Source organism: Onychomys torridus, chromosome 3 (genome assembly GCF_903995425.1).
Source record: "Onychomys torridus chromosome 3, mOncTor1.1, whole genome shotgun sequence".
In the NCBI taxonomy this organism is placed as follows: Eukaryota; Metazoa; Chordata; class Mammalia; order Rodentia; family Cricetidae; genus Onychomys; species Onychomys torridus.
Window position 1 is genome coordinate 107,548,873 of NC_050445.1, and position 16,326 is coordinate 107,565,198.

Consider the following 16,326-nt stretch of genomic DNA (forward strand, 5'->3'; position numbering starts at 1 on the left):
TTCAGAGGTACTAGTAAACCAGTTTGATGGTGGCACATGCCTTAATTTCAGGGGAGTCAGAGATAGGTGGTTCTCCGAGAATTTGTGGTCAGCCTGATACACAGTGAGTTTCAGGACAGCCAAGGCTACTTAGTGATACCATGTCTCCAATAAAGTCAAACCAGGCTAAGTCTTTGGAGCCTGGCCTGGACTAGCTTTGTAGATCAGGCTGGCCTCGAACTCACAGAGATCCACCTGCCTCTGCCTCCCAAGTGCTGGGATTAAAGGCATGCGCCACTACCGCCTGGCCCTAGGCTGACTTTAACATATTCAGTGTTGAGTGCAGAGCAAGCTCCTCGTTCTTCTGAAGACTTGTTCTGCAGACAAGGCAGTTGAACATGGAACGGAGCAGGGCATATTGTTCACTTCAGGGGGGCTCTTAGCTTGAGGTAACAGCGTCCATCTCTGTGATGGAGCCTCAGATGTTTTGAGTGCATTAGTTACTGTTGTGTAAGGGTAAGCAATAAGGATTTCCTTACAAGCTCTGCTGCTGTGGGGCCCAGGCATGGCTTTCTTAGGTCCTCCCTTCACTGGAGTTACTCCAGCTTTGGCCAGCTCCTCACAAACTCACTTTTGGCAGGACTCAGGTTCTTTGCCATGTGGACCTTATCTTAGAGTAAGGTAGAAGGTACAGCCTTTTTGTAATTTAATCTCGGAAAACCGAGGGCTCCCCAAGCTACCCCACAGAACCCCCAGTCAGTGGTATTGCTTCCCCCACTGCCACGGCTTTTTGTGAGAAGTGGCCCAGGCTATACTCCACCCTGAGTATCAGGATGCTGCCATGCCACACTGGGACAGGTGCTGCCACTGTAAAGCTTGAGAACAGTACTTTGAGCAGTTGGGGCTGGAGAGATGACTCAGTGGTTAAGAGCACTTGCTGCTCTTCTAGAGGACCAAGGTCCAGTTCTTAGCACCTACATGGTAGCTCACAACCCTCTGTTGCTCCAATCCCAGGAGATCCAACACCTACTTCTAACCTGTGTAAGTACTGCACTCATGTGGTATACAGACATATATGCAAGTAAAACACCTGTCTTAGGGTTGCTGTTGTGATGAAACACCATGACCAAAGCAACTTGGGGAGGAAAGGTTTATTGGGGGCTTAGGCTTCCACATCACAGTTCATCAAAGGAAGCTAGGACAGGAACTCAGGCAGGGCAGGAACCTGGAAGGCAGGAGCTGATACAGAGATCATAGAGGAATACTTACCGGCTTGCTCACAGCATGCTTAGCTTGCTTTGTTATAGAACCCAGGACTACCAGTTCAGGGATGGTACCACCCTTAATGGGCTGTGCCTTCTTTCATCAATCACTAAGAAAATGTCCTACAGGCTTGCTTACAACCTGATCTTATGGGGGCATTTGCTCAATTCAGGCTCTCTCCTGATACTCTAACATGTCAAGTTGACCTAAAACTATCAGTATAACACCCATACACAAAGTTGAGATGTGGAGAGGAAGAGAGCTGTGAATCTTAGAGCCAAAAACAGCTGCTGAGATGGCCCAGTGGTTAAGAGCACTTGCTCTTTCAAAGACCTGAGGGTTCCCAGCACCCATGTCTGTAACTCTAGTTTTAAGGGATCTGATGCCCTTTTCAGATGCTATGTGCATATAGCACACATACATGCAGATACTCATACATAAAAAATTTTAAGTGTGTGTTTTGCCTGCATGTATGACTGTGTACCACATGTATGCCTGGTGCCCACAAAGGCCAGAAAAAGATGTCAGATCCCATGGGACTGGAGTTAAGACAGTTGTGAGCTGCCATGGGAGTTCTAGAAATCAAACCTGGGGATTCTGGAAGAGCAGCCAGTGCTCTTAACTACTGAGCCTTCTCTCCAGCCCCCAAAAGAATAATTTTAAATTACTTAAATGTTCAAAAAGAGCCCAAGCCATGGAGCTGGCCAAATTTGAGAGGTGTGACAGTGTTGAAGATTTCACTGGGTGCAACTTCACACACACACACACACACACACACACACACACACACACACACACACCATGGTTTCAGGTAAAATTTCAATCATAAGATATTACTGATGTACAAACTTGTCTGGCATTACTCATGAATGGGTTCAAGAAACCCAAATACCTGTATAGAGCATGACACATGGCATCTCTCAGGGCAACTGGGCAGGAATGGTGCACATACACATAAAGCAGAAAAGAATGATGGGTATTACACAGTACTGCTAGACTCTCTACAAATAATAATTATTATTTATATCTGTAATTATATGTCTGTGTATGGTCATGTACCTGTGGAGGCCAGAAGAGGGTGTTGGAACTGGCGTTAGCAATGATTGTTTTGTTTTTTCTCTATATAGCCCTGGCTGTCATGGGACTCACTCTTTAGACCAGGCTGGCCTTGAACTCAGAGATCGTTCTGCCTCTGGGGTGCTAGGTTTGAAGGCCTGTGCCACCATCACCTGGCTGACAAGTGATTGTAAGCCGTCTGACGTGGGTGCTAGGAATGGAACGCTAGTCTACTGGAAAAACAGTTCATACAGTACATGATCTTAACCTCTAAGCCAGCTCTCCAGCCCAATAGTTCCCATTTAAACTGATATGTGTCTCCATAAGCAAAAACAATAGATGAGAACTAATGACAGATAAGTGGAGAGTTAATTATCTATAAGGAGAGTTGAATTGATCCTAGCCTATACCTCTGGTGGAAGCCTCCTACCCCCCAGAGGCCAGGCCTGTCTCGAAGTGTTGTGGCACAGGTTTGTGGGTTCATGTAGATCCATGGAAAGAAAACTCAGAGGTACCTTAAGAATGAATCTAGCCTTTTGTGGATGCAGGGGGATCCAATCTCTTAAGGGCTGGAAGACTTTCCCTTCACTCAGGGCGTTTTTTATTTTTCTCTATATTTATAGTTCAGCCAGTTTATTTCCATATGTTCAAAATAAACTGAAAGAAGCTCCCAAAAATACAATGTCAAGTGTATTCCTCAATTTCTCAGGTACCACGGTTTTCTGGTTTCCTGAACCAAGTTCTGCATAGGCCTTTGTATCCTTGGGAGACTCTAGACAAGACTCACATTGAGGGCAACAAGGGAAACAAAAAGTGTCAGCTAAACAAAAGATGGATCAGGGCCAGGCACCACTCTCTGGAGCCAGGCCAGGAGTAGCCCAGCAGGAATGCAGCCACACAGGCCAATGTCCTCACACCCTTATACACGCACACATTGGTGCCTAACCCAATAGTCATCAGAGAGGTTTCATCTGGCAACTGCTGGAAACATGCAGAGACCCACAGTCAACCAAGCCAAGCTCAGGGAATTCTGCTAAAGAGAGGGAGGAAGGATTGTAGGAGCCGGAGTGGCCAAGGACATCACAAGAAAACCCACAGAATCAATTAACCTGGGCGCAACACAAGAGACTGAACCAAACAACAGTGAGCCTGCATGGGACTGACCTAGGCCCTCTACATATAAATATTGGGAAGCCCAACTCAGACTATGAGGAAATTTTTGTAATTTGTGCATCTATTAAAGGATATGGCCTTGGGAGTCAGAGGAAGAGAGTTGAGTCAAGGGTAGCTCACTGTGAGATGCAGCTGCTTAAAGTGTTCTATTATTTAACAATGATGGCCAGTATGGGTTTTGTTTTATTTGTTTGTTTTGTTTTGAAATGGGGCCTTTCTATGTAGCCCAGGCTGACCTGAGCTCAGTAGGTAGTCCACAGGATGTCCTCAAACTTGCTGCAATTCCCCCTCAAGAGCTGGGATTATAGGTGTGCACTGCTGTGCCTAGAAAGACTTCTTAACACTGGAGGCAGGTGGAGATTGTTTGGGCTTACAGTTTGAAGGGGAACAGTCCATGGTGGCATTATGATAGGGGCATGAGCCAGAGTCACGCTTCCTCCAGACTCTACCTCCTAGGGCTCTACATCCTTATAAAATAGCACCATTGGCTGGTAACCAAAGTTCAAACCCATGAGCCTATGGGGACATGTCACATTCAAACCACAAACTGGAATGTCTTATCTAATGTAAGCAGAAAGCTTTAAAGAAAACAGGTCAGGGGGTGGCCCTGGAAAACTGTCCTTGTTCCTTATATGGGGTTCTTGGTCTTGTAAAGAAAGACATGTCCCAACAGCCTATAGGAGTCTCCTGTCATGAGGGCCTCAGAAAACTCACCCAAGTTTCTACAAGTCAACTCTGAGCCAGATGTTTTTTTAAGCCTAGGTTGGGGCTGGACAGATGCTCAGTGGTTAAAATATATACTGCTCTTGCAGAGGACTTGAGTTCGGTTTCCAGCACCCATGACAGGCAGCTGGAAATCACTTGTAACTCCAGCCCCAGCTCCAGGAGATCTGACATCCTCTTCTGGCCACAGTGAGCAAGTGCACAACATGGCATACACTCACACACATATACACATAATTAAAATTAGGTCATAAATTTCTTTTATTTTTTTAAGGCAGGGTCTCATTATGTAGCCCTGTCTGTCATGGAACCCTCTATGTAGACCAGGCTGGCCTGGAATTTATGAAGAACTGCCTCTGCCTCCTGAGTGCTAGGATTAAAGGTATGTGCCAATACACCCCAAGGTGGTGGTGGTGGGAAATAAGTCTTGCAAAAAATAAAGCCTGTGTGGCTAGTGACCATTCTTACTATACTTTACTCAAGATTTTACAGATGGGGAACAGAAGAGAGAAGAAAAGTACAGTGCATGAATATCCTAGCTTACTGCCTTTCGATTTTTAATAATTACTTGCAGTTTTGACTTGATCCTGGATTCTTGGGATTTCCTACATTATTCAGCTACAAAAGTCTAAGCCATGCCAGATCTTTCCCAGTTTTATGGCTGGAATCCCTGGCTGTGAGCTGCCTTTCTTGCAGCCTCACCTGCTGAAGCTATTGGGTGTGCCGTCATCTTCAGAGAAACCACCTGGCAGCTTTGAGCTACTAGCTGGAAAAAATCTTCCAGATGGCCTCTGCCTGCCTCCACTTCAATCTGAAAAGACCTCTCACCTAAATCTCCTCTGGACTGTAGGGACAGCTTATAGGCCATTCCAGACATTAGCCTATGCTTTTCCTCTGAGTCCAGAAATACTTGAGGTCCTTGCATGTGGAAGCCAGAACTCTTTCATCTTGGTGGTGACTGTTTTTTTTGTTTGTTTGTTTGTTTTTTTGTTTTTGTTTTTTTTGCTAGAGCTGAGGATTGAACCCAGTCGCTCTACCACTGAGCTAAATCCCCAGCCCTCCTATGGTGACTGGTTTTTGTTGTTGTTTTTTGTTTGTTTGTTTTTGTTTTGTTTTTTCCTGTTGACTACTAAAAGGTCTTGAAGGGGAGAGGTTATCCAGGATAAACAGAATTGGAAAGTGGGAAATGAAGCAAGGTAGACATGACCAGAAAAAGTAAGTCTCAGAGGAGGCAGTTTGGGGTGATCCCAAAAGGCAGGTAAAGTTTTATATGATCCTTAGCAAAGTCAGGCCAACAAGGAAGGAAGTGGTAGAGGGTCAGAATGTTGTCAGTTCCATGAGAACTGAACTCTGGTCCTTTGGAAGAACAGCAAGTGCTCTTAACCTCTAAGCCATCTCTCCAGCCCCCAGAGAGTTTTTGTTTGTTTTTTTTTGTTTTATTTATTTATAATGTATACAACATTCTGCCTCCATGTAACCTTGCACGCCAGAAGAGGGCACCAGATCTCATTATAGATGGTTGTGAGCCACCATGTGGTTGCTGGGAATTGAACTCAGGACCTCTAGGCAAAGCAGTCAGTGCTCTTAACCTCTGAGCCATCTCTCCAGCCCTTGTTTGTTTGTTTTTAAGAACATAATAAATTTGTGAACTAAAAATTATTTCTAGGGGCTAGAGGGATGGCTTAGGAATTAAGAGCAGGCATTGCTCTTGCAGAGGACCCAAGTTCGGTTCCCATACTTAAGTCTAGTGGTTCACAACTGCCTATAACTCCAGCTCCAGGGAATCTAATGTCTCTGGCTTCCACGGGCACCTGCACATATATGGCATACACTCACACATAATTAAAAACAATCTAAAGACAAGTTATTCATCAGGGTGCCTATGGAGGTCAGAGGACAACCTTGGGGGAATTGGTTCCAGGGGTAGAACTGTGTAGTCACACTTGGCAGCAGGCACTTTCCCTGCTGAGCCATCTCATTGGCCCATGGTGAGAGTATTAATTGGAATCAGATCCCCAGATAATGCCAAGGCAGTGCTGATCTGAAAGACCAACTTCTCTGGAGGTCATAGTGCTGGGCTGCTCAGGTCTGTGGTTCATGCTGTAGGAATACAGTATGGTATAAATCTTTCTTTGGACCACCAGCTCCCAAATAATGACACAGAGACTTCTTATTAAGTATGAAAGTTTAACTTTAGCTTAGGTGTGTTCTTAAATTATATTAATTTTATTATTAATTATATAATTAAATGATAATTTAATATAAATATAATTATAAAGTATAATTAAATTATATCAAACTGTGTTCTGCCATGTGACTTACTACCTCTTCTCAATACCATAAGTCTGACTTCCTTCACATCTTTCTGGCAAATCCCCCACCTCAGATTCTTCCCAGAGTTCCTATCTCTGCCTGGAAGATCTGCCTATCCTTTCCTGCCTAACTATTGGCTGTTCAACTCTTGATTAAACCAATCACAAGGTACCTTAGGCAAGCAAGGATAGACACATCTTCACAGAGTGTGAACAAATATCCAAGCCATGTGGCAAAGTATAGACTAATAGAAATGGGTTAATTTAAGATAGAAGAAGCAGATAACAAGAAGCCTGCCACGGCCATACAGTTTATAAGCAATATAAGTTTCTGTGTGCTTTCTTGGTTGGGTCTGAGCGACTGTGGGACTGGCGGGTAAGAGAGATTTGTCCTGACTGTGAGCCAGGCAGGAAAACTCTAACTACAAATGGCGCCCAATGTATTGGCAAGAATTTCCACCTAAAACCTGAGAAAAAAGATTCTAAGACGGAGCTAAAAACAGCTTCCTAGTTGTCTTTCTCAAGTTAGTGGCAGCCTGCCGGTTTGAGCTACTATGGCGGGTTCCTGGCGTGTGCGTCTGACCTGCAGTGTGGCGGGAATGAGGAATCTACAAGCGACACTTTACTCTGCTGCATGGTGGATTTAGCCTTTGGTAGTTTAAAAAAAAAAAAAAAAGTTTCTGGGCTATGCACTGCTTTGATAGAACTGCTTCTGATAGTTGGTGGTACACATGGCTCCAGACCCAGAGCTGGCAGTAAACTGTACCATTGCCATGTTGGGAAGCTGAGGTGGGTGGAGCCAGCAGCCACAGTGGTGTTTCAGTCTTACAAAGATGGATATTACACAGAGAATCTGGTTTATATTGTCTTTGGGATTTTTAACTACAAAAAACGATTTGATCATAAAAGCTGTTGAGTTAAACAAATATGTAAATTTTAAAGACACCTTGACTTCAAAATTTGGATATAAGGATATGTTGCTTTGGAAAGGAGTCTCTGCTTTTGTTTCCACAGAAAGCCAGAGGCTGTGGATTTGTTCCAGATTAAGATACATCAGGTTTGATCAGCCAAGACCACCTGAAAGGTCTCTGATGACACCATGGCCCAGATGATCCAACATCCAGAATGGTTTCAAGGCAACTGGCTCAGAGGTTCACCCTCACGGACTACTCTATAATCCTAAAATTTTCTTTGTGTCCCCATAAGATACAGCTCCCCCCTGCAGCAGGAAGTAGTAAGAAAAACTACGCCCACATTCCCAAAATTATCAAGCTGGCTTTGGAGATGGAATTGGCTCACTCCTTCTCTAAACCCAGACATATTGCTAAAAGAAAAGGTTAAGAGATTTTTGTGTCCCAAATCAGAAGAGCCCTCTGGTGTGGGACAGAAAACAAAACCAATATTTTTATTTAAAGCAGGTTGATTATAAATGTGATCTCTTTCTAAAGAAGAAAAGGGGGTATGATATAGATATAATAGGATGAAAGGGTAGATTAAGAAAGGAACTTACTTCTAAAGAGCAACAACTTGTTTAAAATGTTTTACATTGGTATAGATTTTAGTCTACTGATACAAACTTAAAGTTAATTTTGTTATACTATGTATATATTTCTACTCATGTTTAAGGTATTATGTTTGTATAGCTCATTTAAAATTGTAATGGATAATTAAAAATAGATTAATAATTAATCATCTGTGATAATCATACTCACGGCCATGTTAGTTAAGTCTTCTGGGTATACATAGAGATATTTCAGATAGATAGGTAATCTTCAAACACTTCAAAGACCTTCAGAATATGGCATTTAAAATATTTTTAAAATTTAGACTTTCTGGACAGTGAGACATGTCTGCTCCTGGCAGCACCGATTTACTTCAGAGAGGAGGATGGGCATTAAAGACACTTCATATGGAGTTTATCTTCACCTTGGCAAAAATAGCCATTTGGGCAAGAAACTGTTCTTGCCTGGACTGCTCGATCACCTGGACATGCAGGACCTATAGACAGGTGACCACTGAACTTTGCTTTCAAAATGGTCCTTCGGGTTCCTGCTTCACAAAGGAAACTGCCAGACATTCTACAGGACACTGAGAGAAGTGACCGAGAGACTCTAGCCCTATGGGCTGAAGACAAATGCCCCAATTTACAGAGGAACATTAGGTGACTGTTCAGGCTGCCAGCTGTCTCTGTCCACCCTGCAAGACTCCCGAAAGCTGCTTGCATCCTTCTCCCGGTTCTCAGGTAATATTATATCCTTCTGAGGTCTTTGATGTGGTTGAAGACTAGATAGTTACAATTTCCTCAATTATGATAAAAGATAAGTAAGATATAAAACCTTAGACTCACAAATATAAGATAGATAGGATATCTTCTTTAATATTGTAACTGTAATTCTTGCTTGATAATTGTTTTGTTATATGTAATTGTACTATGTAAAAGTTAAAACCTTCCTTAAAAAAAAAGAAAAGGGGAATTGCTGTGGATATTGCTCTGTGTAAATAAAGTTCTGATTGACCAGTGACCAGGCAGGAAGTATAGGCAGGACAAGAGAGTAGAGAATTCTGGGAAGTAGAAGACTGGGGGGAGACACCGCCAGCCGCCGCCATGAGAAGCAACATGTAAAGACACTGGTAAGCCACAAGCCATGTGGCAAAGTATAGACTAATAGAAATGGGTTAATTTAAGATAGAAGAAGTAGATAACAAGAAGCCTGCCACGGCCATACAGTTTATAAGCAATATAAGTTTCTGTGTGCTTTCTTGGTTGGGTCTGAGCGACTGTGGGACTGGCGGGTAAGAGAGATTTGTCCTGACTGTGAGCCAGGCAGGAAAACTCTAACTACACCAAAACACTGTGGGGATTCATTTAGGGACTCTTCAAAAACTGTTCCTTGAAGCAATATTCTACTTATTCTTTATCAATAAATGTTCAGGAGTCAGATATGGGGTAAGAACCTGAAGGATAAGAGAAGCAGAGAAGTCACCAGTCCTCTCCTACCTGCTCCATTCCTTCCTCCAAAAGGTGGGAGATCTCTCTCTGCCCCACATTACTACTTCCTGTCCTACCTGTCTACAGTCCTCCAAAACCTCTGTGGTTAATTTCACTTGGCTAGTGGCTAGCTCTGCCCTCTGACTCCAAGCAAGCTTTACTTGTCAGACATGACCAAAATATCACACAACTGTTCCTATACTTCGGTGTTAGGAAGTCATCAAGGAAGTGAGACTCAATCATGCATGAAGGTGTGCTGTGCTGTTATTTATGGCTGGTGTCCAGTGTCTGCTAACAGGAGAGAGTGAGCCTTCAAGGCTTGTTCTTGTAAGTGTGGTTTGAAGGGGTTTTTCAGCAAATATAGTGTCAGTGTTACCCAGGAAGCAGAGATCTCTTTTTGGACCTCTCATGAATAAAATATTTTAAAATGGAAGTGGAAGGAATGCCCCAGACAATTTTATTAAAGGTTGAGAGAAAACAGGAGGAGGAGCAAGGGGCAAGTCCTGATAGCTACCAAGAGGAGTAGAGGTACAGAAAAGTCAGGCCTTTTTTAGATGTGGGTCAGAGAATCAGAGGGAGCCCAGGACAGTGGGGGAAGTATGCACAGTTTCTTGGCTGGTATCTGAAAAGGAGAAAAGGGAAAGCATGCCTAGTGCAGGCCTGAAAGTTGAGTTCAGAGGCACCCTATCCCAGGCTCCTGAGTCATGTTGCAAAATAAAAGATTTTACTAGGGACACAGGGTTAGAAACAGAAATAGAGACAGTTTATTAAGAAAATGGAACTTTCCAGGATAGAAGTGGGCTAGTAAACTGAGAAGGGAGCCCAAAGAGTGTTGGGCCTCCAGAGGCATGGCCTTCACAGGACATTTACAAACCACCTTGCCCATTTGTTTTTCCTGGGCTTTTCTCGATCATGTTCTGTTCATTAGATGAAGCCTGGGTAAAGAAGGCCCTTCACTCTTCCTCTGTAAACTGGCTTCTTTCAGAGGTTAACCTTGATGTTTCAGCCTCCAGTCCCTAGTCACAAGGAGAGTGCTTCTTACCACGCTGCCAGTCTACCGGGAATACACAATATGTAGACGGACAAAACCACTGTGAAGCATAAAGGAACGGTCAGCCTCTCTAAGTCAGTGAATCATAAGGGTAACTCCGGGACCCAGCAAGAAAACAACAAATGAAAACTGAGAGCTGCCCAGGACCAACCTCAGAAGTCTGAGAAAGGTGTACCCTCCAGGAAGTTCCCTTCCCTTGTGTAATAAGACCCTGACCCAGAAGCAACCCTTTGAGCCACATGCTTGCTGCGCTCCCACCAGTATTCTCTTTTCTAGTCTCTCTCCCTCTCTGTATGTGAGAGGAGAGTTCAGAGGACAGCATCAGGTATCATTTTCCCTTAGGTGCCAACACTCTGGTTTGTGTCCACCACCACCACCACCACCCACCCCCACCCCCCACCTCCGTCGAGACAGGGTTTCTCTGTGTAGCTTTGAGCCTTTCCTGGAACTCACTTGGTAGCCCAGGCTGGCCTCAAACTCATTGAGATCCGCCTGACTCTGCCTCCTGAGTGCTGATTAAAGGTGTGCACCACCACCACCTAGGCAACACTGTTTTTTTAAACAGTCAGGGTCTCCTATTGGCCTGGTGGTTGCACATTAGAGCTAGCCCCTGAGAGCTGTCTCCACCTCCCTATCATGAGGTTATCAAGGTTTCCTTTTGTGGGTTCTTTGTCTCTTTGATGAGAACATTTAACAACAAACTCAGAAGATAGCTTCAGGACCATTTTATTAGATTTTGAGATAAAAACAACAGGGCAATCAAGCTGAAAATCCTGGCAGCCACCAGGAGGTGGGAGACTGAGAACAGAGAAAGTCATGCATTTTTTACCAGGCACGGAGATCAGCAAGCTGCTGTAGGAAGCAGGAGGGGACATGTAGAGAAAGGGAAAAAACCCAGGACAACAGGAAATGCATACTTAAGCTTTTGGCTAGTATCAGAAAAAGAGATATACTAAGAAGAAAGAATTATGCTTGCAGGCAGGCTTAGCAGTGAAGATCTGTGAACAACTGCATGGGAGAGGGCCTTCTGGGATATATAAGTAGATTTTCCCATAAAAGGATCATTATTCCTTTCATCTGAGCATGTCTTCAGATAAATCTGCATTTCTGGGGAGTGGCCCCGCCAGGTGATTGACAGGTCCACTTGTGTAAATGGACGGTTCCTGTCCCAACTGCCCATACCCAAATAATCACACAGAGGCTTATATTAATTACAAATGCTTGGCCAATCTCTCAGAATTATTACTAACCAGCTCTTACATTTAAATTAACCCATTTCTATTAATCTATGTATTGCCACATGACTCGTGGCTTTACCTGTCCTCTAGAATGTCTTGTTTCCTGGACGACTGGTTGGCGTCTCTTGTGAGTCCGCCCTCCTTCTTTCCATCATTCTCAGTTTGGCTTTTACACCTAACTTCCTGCCCAGCTACCAGCTTGTCAGCTTTTTTTAACCAGTGAGAGTAATACATATTCATAGTATAGAAAAGGATTGTTCCACAGCATTTCCCCCTTTTTGTCTAATTAAAAAGGAAGGTTTTTAACTTTAATATAGTAAAACTATATATAACAAAAAGTTGTTAAGTAAGAATTATGATAACAATATCCAGTCCATTTGCATTTGGCAAAATTAGAGAAAATACTTAATTATCTATCTTGGTGAATCTAAAGTTTTGTTTCTAATTTACTTTCTATTATAACTAAGAAAAACTATAATTATAACTATTATATATAAAAACTCCATTAAAGACCCCAGAAGAATGAAATATTACCAATGACAGGGACATCAGGCTGCTTGGACAGTCACCCAAAGTTCTTCTGTAACATTGGGGCATCCAACTCTGGCCTACAGGCCTAGCATATCTGACAGACTTTCCTGTGAAGCAGGAAATTTGAAGGACTATCCTACCTTGTCTTGGCAAAGTTCAGCAGTCGCCTGTTTTGCATCCTGTTGGTCCAGTTTGAACAGTAACTGTCAGCAGTTGAAGCAAGGACAGTTTCTTTGCCCATATGGCTAGCTTTTGCCACAAAGAAAACAAACTCCATATGAAGTTTCTTCAGTGCCCATCATCTTCTCTAAAGTAGATTGGTGCTGCCAGCAGCAGACATGTCTCACTGTCATAAAAGGTCTGTTATTAAAACATTTTAAATGCCATATTCTGTAGGTCTTTGAAGTGTTTGAAGATTATCTATATATCTGAAATATTTCTCTGTATACCTAGAAACCCAACTAACATAACTGTAAGTTTGATAGATATATGTGACTATTATAGATGACTATTAACCTGTATTTTTAACTATATACTGTATTGTTAAATGAGATGCTTAAGCACTATTTCCCAAACGAGTAAAAACACACATACAGCATAACAAAAATAACCTCAAATTTGTATCAATATACAAAAATCTATATTAATATAAAATATCTGAGACTAGTAGTTGGGTTTTTTGTTTAAAAGTACATTCAATAATCTATTATTTTATCTTATTTCTATATCCCTCTTTTTCTTTTTAGAATGAGATCCCTGAATCGAATCTCCTTTGTTCAACTTTTTTACCTGACTATTACCAATAACAACTTGTAACAACCCCACTAAATGATGACAAAAATTTATAATTTATTTTTGGGAATGTGGGCGTAGTTCTCTAGACGATTCCCTGCTGATTGGAGGTGCTGGATTCTTTGGGGACCCTGAGAAAATTTAGGATTATGGTCAAGTCCTGAATGGAGCAGTCTGTAAGGCTGGATCATCTTAGCTAGGAGCATTGAAGCTGTTCTGGATGTAGAGCTCAGAAGAAACTGCTACAGAGGCGCTCTGCAACATTGGATCATCTGAGCCATCCATTCCCATTGTGGATTTTTCAGAGTCTTCCTCAATCAAACCTGATTTTTCTTAACCCAGAATTAATCCAGAGCCTCTCATTTCTCATGGAAATAACAGCAGAACCTCTTTCCCAAAGTAACATCTTCTAACTTAAATTTTGAAATCAAGATATTTTAAAATAAATAGGTTGGTTTAACCTAGCAGCTTCCATAATCAAATGTCTCTTTGCAGTTATCATTTGTTCATTAGTAGTCACAAAGTTTAAAACCAAGACAATAACATACAGCATCCAGATGCTGTGTATTTCCATCTTTATGTGTGGCTTATTTTTTTTTATTACTCTATTCCTTTTTAAGGATTTTACTAATTTAAAACTATATTTTTAAATATAAGTTTGTAGATATATTTTATCCTCTCCCAAGCCCACACATATTTTTTTTAAACATGTTGTGACCCGTTTATAGGCTCTTTTGTCTCAATCTGTCCTTACTGCTCATCTGTAATCTTTTCTGTCTGCATGAGCAAGAAAACCTGCTGTGTAACTTAGATCATGGTGTGCTGGTGCTGCCTCCTCCTGCTTGGTTCTCTGAGAGTTTAGTCTCATGGTGGAGGTGCATTGACCACCAGCTCTGGGAGCCATGTTTACCATCCCAACTCTGGAAAGTTCCTAGGTCTATACTGCCAGTGAACAGCTGTGCCACCGGCTGCTCATAAACACCATATAAATGTTTGGTAGTAGGCCTTTTTTTTTTTTTTTTTTTTTTTTTTTTTTTTTAGCTAAGGATCGAACCCAGGGCCTTACACTTGCTAGGCAAGTGCTCTACCACTGAGCTAAATCCCCAACACTTGGTAGTAGGACTTCTTAAACCTCATTTGTTGAACTGCCCATTTTTGCTGCTAGCTCCGAGCCAGAAAGGCGTCTCTTAAAGGAGCTCCTCTGCTCACCGCCAGCAAATACAGCTCATGGGAGATAAAGGCAGCTACCAAGAAGCTGTGCCCATCTCTGGTTTTGTGTGTCTAGAACCCTTTTTTAAGCTTTGTCAGGTTTTATGTGGAAATTTTGGCCCTACATTGAACACCATATGTAAACAGACATTTCTTGTCTTGATCGCCCAGTCTCAAATAATCACACGAAGGCTTATATTAATTACAAATGCTTAGCCAATAGCTCAGGCTTATTACTAATTAGTTCTTACATTTAAATTAACCCATTTCTATGGGTTTTGTCATGTGGCTCATGGCTTTACTGAGCCTCTAGCATGTCTTGCTTCCTGAGCAGCTGGCTGGCGTCTCTTGTGACTCTGCCCTCCTTCTTCCCATCATTCTCAGTTTGGCTTTCTTGCCTAGGTACCAGCCTGTCAGCTTTTTATTAACCAGTGAGAGTAATATATATATATTCATATTGTAGAAAAGGATTGTTCCACAGCACACTTGAATTAACTTTTAAGGGAGAGACAATAGTGTGCAATGTGAAACTTAAAATGTCTTGTCTCCTCTTGGCCAGGGGTAGAACTTAAAATTTATTCTTTTGCCTTGGACAAAGTAGCCTTCTCTTGATGGGCCTCAACAAAGCCCTTATACCTCCATTTCCATTTATTTATTATGTATACAGTATTCTGTCTGCACGTATCCCTGCAGTCCAGAAGAGGGCACCAGATTTCATTACAGATGGTTGTGAGCCACCATGTAGTTGCTAGGAATTGAACTCAGGACCTCTGGAAGAGCAGCTAGTGCTCTTAACCTCTGAGCCATCCCTTCAGCTCTACCTCTTCTTTTATGCATGTCATTTTAAGGCCTAAGGTGGGGCAATTGTGATGTTTCTCTTCTAGTATTACCAAGGAAACACAGGGTTGAATCCAAAATATAGGATAAGAGTGGAGTCCCTCTTCAACGACCTCTAAGTCTATCTAGATATCATAATGTCCCAGCCTTGGGTTACAAGCACATGACATAGCAGTACTTATCACATGAGTTCTGGTTCTCATCCTTGTGTGACAAATGCTTCAGTGAATGAGCCACCTCTCTAGCCTTTACTTTCTTTTAATATATCCATTCTTTCACTGTTACTGTTCTGTCTTGCTCAATTCTTTTGAGACACAAAGGATTTTAAATTTCATGGGACAACCTTGAGTCCTACTCTGGCAGCTTATCTGGTGAGCTAGCCAGGAGGTCAGACTTCTCTCTCTAGTCTCTTAACTAATTTCTCTCTTCCTTAACAAGCTCCTGTCAACCCATCCCTTTCTCTCTCATTTCTTCTCTGACTTCATGTTACCCATGGCCAATGGGCCAATGGCATAACTGACCCTCTCTCATCCTAGTGGGATCATGGCTGAGCTTATTCCTGGGCTAAAATGTGCATGCTTCAACTGTGCCTGCTCCAGGGTATGGTCTTGCCTTGAGAGTGTTACTCAGGGTTCTCTAGAGGAACAGCATGGTAGAATGGTTATATACTGCAAAGGACATGTGCTAGACTGGCTTGAACAGCAACTGATGGATACTCCCACAATGGCTGTCCACACACTGGAGAGTCTGGGAATTCCATAGCTGCTTAGTCCTCAACACTAGTCCTTAAGGCCTGGAGGAATCCGAGAGAGCCACTGGCAGTCAGTCATGCCGGAAAGCTGTAGAAGCTGAGCTCTGTCAGAAGAGGATGGCAGAGGCAGCAGCAGAGGGGCAAAGAGCAGGCCAGAAGCAACAGATTTCCTTCAGGTCTCAAGTGTCTGGGCCACCACCTGAAGGTGCCACATGCTTTGGGAGTGGGTTGTCCCCACTCAGTTAACCATTTTGGGAAATACCCTCAGAGACCTTCCCAGAGGCAAGTCTCTTACTTGATTCCAGCTCCAGTCAAGTTGAACCAAGATAACCCAGGCACTGAAGACAGTTCTGGAGCTCTGCTGCCCCCCAAGAATGCAAACCATTGGCCAGCAACATGGCTCAGCATGCAAAAGCACTTTT